General features: G+C 41.2%; 1 long non-coding RNA gene across 1 annotated transcript; it reads left to right on the top strand.

Moving 5' to 3' along the window:
* The first annotated feature begins 6,298 nt into the window (after positions 1-6,298).
* On the top strand, positions 6,299-6,668 carry LOC144992034 (uncharacterized). The gene is made up of 2 exons (XR_013655764.1): positions 6,299-6,433; positions 6,515-6,668. It is a non-coding gene; the product is annotated as an uncharacterized LOC144992034 (long non-coding RNA).
* Positions 6,669-9,182: the final 2,514 nt, after the last annotated feature.

Below are 9,182 nucleotides of genomic sequence, written 5' to 3'. Positions count from 1 at the left end.
TAACTTGATTAGACTGCAGGATGGATTACAATTTGGCAGCACCCATGAAGGCTCTGACTTGTCTCTCTTAACCTCTCCTCAGGAGGCAGCAATTAGTGGAAGTAATTGGGAAATTAGCCTTGTTGTTGCATGTTTTCTCCTCTTCTTTTTACTTTATCTAGGTTGTTTCTACCCCGATGACATCAAACCTCTGCCACTTTTCTAGTTTGCACAATCTCATGATAAATATCCATTTTGCTGATTTATTTAAGCCACTTCAGAAATAGAAAAAAGAAACTTGCAGATAACTTTATACACACAGGAAGGTTGGTGACAGACACTTGTTATTTCTCTCTATTGCTTTTCTTTATGTCGCTCGATGCCTGGAGCCAACAAAAGAGATAATTCAATTAGTGCAACCAAGGACTCCAAAAGCTGGAAAGCCTTTTTCATCACAGAGATTTGCATCATAAAACTTCACCGCGTCGCTGAAGGTTCTCTGACTTTTGTACTTTATGAATCTTAAGGCGGCAGACAAGGCCAGAACGTCCTCTTTCTGTTTTCATGTACTTGGATCTTCAATTCAGCTCAATCTGATGGTTATTAAAAGTTTTACTTTTAATTCTTGGTCCCTGAATCATAATAAAAATCTGAAAGAATGTGTCTTTCAGAAACTCTGAAAAAAAAAAGCTTTGTCTACCATGCAGCAGGAAAAAAATTAAGGATAGAAGACGTCAAATTGGAGAATGGAAGCATCAACTGCTTTGACTTACTTGAGCTGCTCCTTAAGTGGAGTTCAATCAAAAAATCGTGAGAAGGTTTTATGAAATTTCTCAAGTCGTTCAGCAAAGTTATTTAGTTCTTATCATGATAATTAAACTATAGTGAAGTGTGTGAAATGTTTTTTCCAAATTTTTATCTTGAAAGTCTTCTAAAGAGTGCATCAGAAAACTAATTTTTTATCCTCCTGACATCCTTTTGAAGTTTCTCATGTTCCACGTCTTAACAGATCTTCTGAAGTTTAGCACAGGGGGCCTTAAAAAGCTGTTCCAAAACCTTTAGAAACCTCAAGTCATCCTTCACTCAGGTTTGTGGAGCTTGTCGTCTCTGGGGACCCCTGACCTTTCACGCATTGTGGATTTGTGTCTGACGTATTCTAGATGTAACCATCTGTGCCCTCTCACCCACCCCCAATCACTTGTTTCTCCTGGACGAGTGTCCGGATCCACTGGGCTGGAAAAGATTCTTACAGGGGATGGAGAAAGTTTAAGCAGAAGAGACACAGGAGAGCACCTGGACCTTCTTTTTTTTTGTCTTGAGAACACAAAAATTTTATGAGGAAGTAAAGGTAAAGGATGTAGTTCTTTTCATTCAAACCCTCCTTGTTTGGACTGTGGGTTCTAAAGCATGTGGACAAGCTTATGTCACTCATCACACTTGTTTTGTGCTTAAGCTGAAACAGGCCTCAAACAGAGCGGGCAGCCTCCCTTTCAGCCCCCCGTTTTGTCATCGACACCCAATGAAGAGCATAAACTTCAGGAATGTCTTTTGAAGGAAAATTTGTGACGTCTGTGTGGTTTAAAATCCTGTCAGATGATCAATGTACAAATCAGCCTTCTTAACCAGATAAAGCATTTCTCAAATCCATGGCAGATGAAGCTGTGGTAGGCGTCATGTGACCGTCAGAATACCACAACTATACAGCGATTCCTCAGAAAGAGTGCTTCATATCTTTACGATAGATCTTTATTAACCCTTGTGCTGTCCTAGGCACTTTGACATTGGGAGTTGGGTCATCTAGACCCCACTAGACAGTGCGCTGAACCTTTTTTCTTCAATGATTTGTGATCTGCACTGGTTTCCATGGATTACATGAAATCTTTATCCACCTTTGTCATGGTAAGGAGAACACGTCAATGTAAGGGTGGTGTCATCTAAGACAGCACAAGGGTTAACCTAAATTATTTCAGAAGTCAGTATTTTTGACAGACATGTATCAAACAGTAGAGTGGGTTGTGGATTTGGTGATGTATCCTCTGATAATGTATGGTGATAACATCAACAATTATGTGAATGTGTGTTGCTCTGGAGAAGGAAGTACTACCATCTAGTGGGCAGTAGTTTATTTTTTTATTATTTGTTTTGCCATTAAAGTTTTTTAACAGGTATGTTTATCCTTAGAGATTATCATGAAGGTTTGATTTGTTTTACACATAAGTGTCACTTAAGAGTAACATTTCTTAATAGCATGACGAAAACTTTTAATACTTTTAATTGATCTTTATTTTAATCAACCCTCACTAAAGCAAAAATTGAGGAATGTTTCAATAAAGCCTTAGACACCAGACTGACATAAAGGGCTGCTAATGACCATACCTATGTGCACAGGGAGGAAAATCCTGCAGCTTTGTTATTTTTTTATGTCTTTACAAAAAAGTTTGTGCCTGTTAAGTATTACATATGCAGACGTTTTGCTTTGATAGCACCCAGACTATACACGATCTGTTTTGAAGAGCTTCTTTAGATGTCAAAAATGTTTGATTTTAAACATTTGCTTTGTGTTTCCAGTCTGCATTTTTCTTGTTTTGTTTGTGTTCGGAATTTGGTTTTCATTCATTTTTCCCCAAACCATTTGCACTAAAGTATAAATATGTTTAGAAACTAAGATCCAAACCAAAGTGTTTATGATAAATATTCTTCTATAGTATTAGTTCTGTCATGATTTGCAAGAACCGAGACAGACCCAGACGCTGGAACCCGGAAGGAAAACAGGAGAGCGTAAGGTAGGCGATTTATTTTTGCAGGACGTGGATCCGTAGGCGAGGATGACGGCTGATGGCGGCAGGTGAGTAGCAGAATGAGAAACAGGAACCCTGGCTTGAAGGTATTACTGCAAAGGCTGTGCTGGAGGTTTGGCATGAACAGGAATCATGGCGTGATCAAGGAGGTCCGAAAATTCTAGAGGCAATTCCCAGGTTTACACTCGTAGTGGGTTTGTTTCCTGAAACCAAGGGGTAGGAAGAGAAACAACTGGCGATGAAAGCTGGATCTGGATCTCCTTATGAAGGCTGCAGGTAGATGAGTTGAGTGGAAACCGCTGGGAGTCCTCAGGAGCAGAGCAGAGAGGGGAGGGGGAGGAGAGCTGCCAGAGGCACCATGACAAGTTCATATCGAACATCGTTTCAGCAGATAATGTTAAGGCAGACAAACCTAACAAAGTGAGTTTATAAAAAACTTTACTTTTTTTATTTCACCAAAATCAAATAATCAATAAAAAAAATAAATTTATTTCTAGTCCCATGAGGTCACTTTTTTCCAATTCTGAATGAAAGTTTTCCTTATTTCAGTCGCTCATAAGATCTTGTATTTTGACCTTTACCTTTAATTTAATTCAGTAACCCGTCCTGAAAATGCACTAAAAGATGGATGGCGGTGGACAAAATTAATTTTCCTTTTGAATGTGAACACACTGCCAGTTATATTTTCCTTTGCAGCTTTTCCCGGTCATTTATGAACTTCAAATATCTCTTTAGCAATTTTTTGGCCTTCTCCACACCATTGGGAATGTGCTTTGACATTACTTTCATGCCTTAAAGGCATTGCTCTTTTAACAGGGCTGTTTCTGGTTCTGGTTTTTGATTCATTATTCAGCACAAAACTCTAATGAGATCATGACATACGTGGACAATGCTTGTTTTTTTTGGACTGGAATCTTTGTTTCTTGCAATTGCACTTTTCCCCAAAAAACCTTTTGTCTTAATACAGTTTGCACATGAATGGGAACATTGGTGGACAAAGTGTTTGATAATGAAGGGTTTTTGTGTGGGAGCAGTGGGGAGCTAGATATGATGGGTATTTGAAGGTTATCAAGCAACAGTGAGTGATGAGAAAAAACTTGATTGCGACCACAAAGATTTGAAAATTGAGAGCGCCCTCATGTGGACAGCATACTAAACTGATATTTATGATCTTCAAAGCTCTGGCTGAGATGATTTAACCTTTTTCAATATTATCTTGCCACACTGGAAACCTTGCCTGAGGGTTCCAGTAAATTTAACATTGACTTTAACCCTTGTGCTATCTTAGATGACCCCACCCTTACATTCACGTGTTCTCCCTACCATGACAAAGGTGGATAAAGGTAAAAAGATTTCATGTAATCCATGGACACCAGTGAGGTTCACAAATCATTGAAGGAAAAAGGTTCCGCGCACTGTCTAGTGGGTCTAGATGACCCAACTCCCAATGTTAAAGTTCCTAGGATAGCACAAGGGTTAAAGCCAAAAATCTATTACAACTACTTGGACATAATAAACTATTAGGCATAAATGCACATCTTTCTTTTATCATTTTAATTTTTCCAAAGTTTATGATTATTTTTTCTTCAGTTTTTACAGTTTTATAAGATTATGGCACAAATTAAGAATCCACATTTGAAAATACTAAGATGAAATCAAAAAGCCTTACATTTGAAGTGCATTGTTGGCAACAACTCCTTCAGTCGTGTTTTGTGTTTTAATGCCTTTTTGTTTTTGCTCTTTGTGGTCTTTTAATTATGATTTTACCATTTGATTATCATGCGATTGTAGTTTTCTACATCACAGCTACAAGCTTTCTCAAATTGTATTTTTTCATCTGCTCCTTATTCACAATTTGAATAAAGATATACTCAGAAACACAGTTTTAATGTAAATTTCTTTATATATGTCTTCCATTATGAGAAAAATGCCACAAGAACACGTGGTAAAAACACCAAAAACACTAAGTCTTTTGGAGTGGTTCTTTAAGTGCTTCTGGTAGAAAATTTCCAGCTGATATAATTATGATTATTTCTATTTGAAGATTTCAAATACCGTTTGTTGTGTCTTAGAACTTTAATAACATGCTCTCACTGATCCAGACTTATTTACTAGATTCCTCCCAATACAGAAATAGCCCTACCTTTAGAGCTAAACACGCAAAAATACTTACGCATTTTGGTGTTAGAGAAAAACAGATTTACATATGGGGGGATGAACATGTGGTTGAAATACTTTCATATTTTTAACCCTTGTGCTATCTTAGATGACCCCACCCTTACATTGACATGTTCTCCCTACCATGACAAAGGTGGATAAAAGTGGAAAGATTTCATGTAATCCATGGACACCAGTGAGGTTCACAAATCATTGAAGAAAAAAGGTTCAGAGCACTGTCTTGTGGGGTCTAGATGACCCAACTCCCAATGTTAAAGTGCCTAGGATGGCACAACAGTTACTCTCATTTAGTTGATGTCTCAATCTGAGAAATATCACCAAAAGAAATGGTTTACTTCTCCCATGCTACAGGTATTCGACTTAAATGCTTTCAACAACTCAACATGTAACTTAAATAAAAACTTTGTTGATTCTACAGGGCGGAAAACTTCAAGACTCCTCCAGGGGCCTGTTTCAGAAAGGAGGTTAAGTGTAAACTCTGAGTGCGTTAAGCCTGAAATCAGGGAAACCCTGGGTTTTCCGTTTCAGAATGGGAGGTTTGTTAAACCAGAGAAAGCAGAGTAAGTCAAACCCGTTTCTGAAAGAGAGGTAACTTATACTCAGAGTCAGTGTCCATGGTTACTTACGCTGTGAACCTAACCTGGTCGGGAGCAGGTTTTATTCTCTAAACTCAAGGTTTCTGCCGGTCCCCTCCCCTTTTAAAAGATGAAGCGGTATTTTTCGCTTTAACCTTCATTGCCCACATTTCCGTCACACAGAGACAAGTGACAAGAATGGCTTGTCCTTTTTTGAAAGACCCAGTAGACGAGGAGGCTGCATTAATTCGTAGAGAATTACATTTACGTCGTGCGAGGATTTTGAGACCTAGCCTCGACTTTTTGTCATTTCCCCATACGTTTTTGTTTGAGCGTTACCGTTTTTCGTTGCAGTCCATTACATATATACAATGAAAACAACATTAGATATGTATTGCTATGTAGATGTTTCATATGTCAAATATTGTCAACAAAGCCTACATCCATGACATGCTCAAATTTGACCTGATTGAATTATGTTTTTATACTTCATTTTTAGCTGCTGCCATGTTCTTTTAATTCCTGCAGGATTGCATCTACATGAAAATGAAATCAGGGACATTGAATTAGATTAATGAAACAATTACTTTTTGGAAACACAATTTGCTAGAACTACTTTCTTAATCCCATATAAACCTATACTACTTGATCAATACAAGGGTAGACATAAGTTCACTTTTAAAAAAACAATTGCATGTATTAATATTAAACTGATCAACGTTTGCAAGAGGGGAAGGTTAACAAAAAAGTCCTCTATGACATGGTGCCTCTGCCAGCTACTCTCCCCCTCCCCCGTCTGCTCTGTTCTGGACGCGACCAGCTGCCACCACTTACCTCATCACCGCTGCCTTCTTAAGGATCTCCTGGATCTTCAGTCGGTGCCAGTTCGTTTTACCTCCCACGGTGCATAGTCAGGCTCGCTCATGTTCTTGCTCTGTTTACCAAGTTCTGTGTTACTTATTGCTCCTCTCGTCTTTGCCTCAGGAATAATCTACTCTGGATCTCACCTGGTCGCAGTCCTCTGGTTTCACGCCGTCTCACCTCTGGAATCCTGCAACTGCTCTCCTCCAGCCAGCCGCCGCGCCTCTGTTGGAAATAAGCCAAAACTCACCTTCCTATATAAAAACTTCTAAACTCACCTTAATGTCCGAGTCTCCTTCTGGGTTACAGCATCTGGGTCACTCCGAATTATAGTCATACCATGACAGAACGAACTGGCCAAACTCCTGACCCAGCTGACCCTGAAGGGCTCCAACACACCTTATCCATACAAGGAAATCTTCTTACACGTCAAGCGGAGGCCATCACTCTCATGTCCTCGGCCCAGTGGGATCTTTTTCGTCGCCTCGACAGCATCACGCAAATACTCAGTGCTGCTTATAGCCAACATGCTAATCCCGCAGCCGCTGCTCAAGTTCCCGTCAACATCACTTCCGCCGATATCCCGGAAAATGTCCGTCTCCAGCCGGAACCTTTTTACGGCGATGTTGAAACCTGTGGAGGGTTCCTACTTCAGTGCCAACTCATTTTCCAACAGGCTCCCAGGTACTACCAAGCGGATCATAGCAGAATTTCACTGACTGTAAACTCTCTCCGCAGCAAGGCACTACAATGGGCCCAAGCCTTTCTGGCCTCTCATCCCATCACTCATCTTCCGTACGACCGGTTCATAGCGGAGTTCCGACTAGTCTTCGATCAGCCTCGAAAGCAGGAAGAAGCAGTCCGACGGTTACTAAGTCTCCAACAAGGTAACCGCCCGGTAAGCGATCATCTGATAGATTTCCGCATTTTAGCGGTCGAAACGGGTTGGCCAAATCCTGCTCTTAAAGGAGTTTTCTATCAGTCACTAAACGAACGTGTCAAGGATCACTTATGTTCACAGCCAGAGGCGGACTCATTTGAAGATCTCGTTACCGCTGCCCTAAGGTCTGACGTCCGACTACGAGAACGTCTTGCAGAACAAAGACGTAAGCCTCCGCTTCCTCCGGTTATTCCATCTCCTCCTGTGTATGTGATTCAACCTTCAAATCATGAAACTCCTGCCAATGTTTCTGAGGAACCCATACAGATCGGTCATTCTAAGTTAAACCCCGAAGAACGTTTAAAACGGCTCGTCGAGGGCTTATGTTTCTATTGTGGCCAAGCCGGTCATATGGTTTCCGAATGCCGCGCACGTTTAAACCCCCCGCTAGTAGATGACAGGCCACGGGGGAAAGTTTCGGAACTCATCCACAATTCCAAGTTTTTATTTGTTCCTGTCAAGATCAGTCACAGAAATAAAGTCTTCGAAGTCAAGGCTCTCATAGACTCAGGAGCAGAACATAGTCTTATTGACCAACGTCTCGTTCAGGAACTCTCTCTTCCTGTTGAAACTCTCGCTAATCCTGTTAAGGCTGCCGGCCTAGGAGGCAAACAACTTACTCGCATCACTAAACGCACCAGCCCAGTTCTCCTTTTCACCAATGGAAATCACCGGGAGTACCATCAGTTTTTCATTACTCATTGTCAACAGACCCCGATAATCCTGGGGTTTTCCTGGCTCCAGATTCACAACCCGTGCATAGAGTGGAGTTCGCCCCGTATCGCTAACTGGAGCACCTACTGTTTGGCTAATTGTCTCCATTCCGCCTTGCCCATTCCCAACGCTCCTGATTCTGCTCAAGATAAAGAAATTGACCTGTCTAAGGTTCCAGTCTGTTATCACGATCTTCGTACTGTTTTCAGTAAAGCTAAGGATAGTTCACTTCCACCGCACCGACCTTACGACTGCTCCATTGAACTGTTAAACGGTGCTCCTCTCCCCAAGGGGAAATTATATAATCTCTCTGGACCTGAAAAGGTCGCCATGGAGAACTACATTCAAGAAGCTCTGTCTCAAGGTCACATTCGCCCCTCGTCCTCTCCTGTCGGCGCAGGTTTTTTCTTTGTAGAGAAGAAAGACAAGACGCTACGTCCATGCATTGATTTCCGCGAGTTAAATCAAATAACGGTCAAGGATAAATATTCTCTCCCTTTAATTGATTCTGTATTCGACTCTGTCCAACAGGCCAAGATTTTTACCAAACTCGATCTCCGCAATGCATATCACCTTGTGCGCATTCGTGAAGGGGATGAATGGAAAACCGCGTTCAACACCCCACTAGGCCATTATGAATATCTTGTTATGCCGTTCGGCCTCACCAACGCCCCTGCAGTGTTCCAACGCCTTGTAAATGACGTCCTGCGGGATTTCCTTAACAGATTCGTTTTTGTTTATTTGGACGACATCCTCATTTACTCCGCAAATTCCATCCAGCATGAACACCATGTTCGCCTCGTCCTTGAAAGATTATTGGTCAACCAGTTATACGTTAAAGCCGAAAAATGTGATTTTCATGTATCCACCATCCCCTTCTTGGGATACATAATTGAAGCTGGCAACATACGCCCGGACCCTGCTAAAATTGAGGCCGTCGTTCAGTGGGAAGTACCGCAGACTCGAAAGAAGCTTCAACAGTTTTTGGGTTTTGCAAATTTTTACCGCCGCTTTATCCGGAACTACAGCAGCATAGCGGCGCCTCTCACTCAACTCACCTCCATTAATAAACCCTACGCTTGGAACCCTGCTGCCGATTCTGCATTCCAGAAACTAAAAAGGCTTTTCGTTTCAGCC

This window comes from Oryzias latipes, chromosome 4 (assembly GCF_053564925.1).
Source record: "Oryzias latipes strain Hd-rR chromosome 4, Olatipes_Hd-rR_3.1".
Classification (NCBI taxonomy): domain Eukaryota; kingdom Metazoa; phylum Chordata; class Actinopteri; order Beloniformes; family Adrianichthyidae; genus Oryzias; species Oryzias latipes.
Note: the sequence above shows the minus strand (reverse complement) of the source record. Positions and strands in the feature narration are given on the sequence as shown.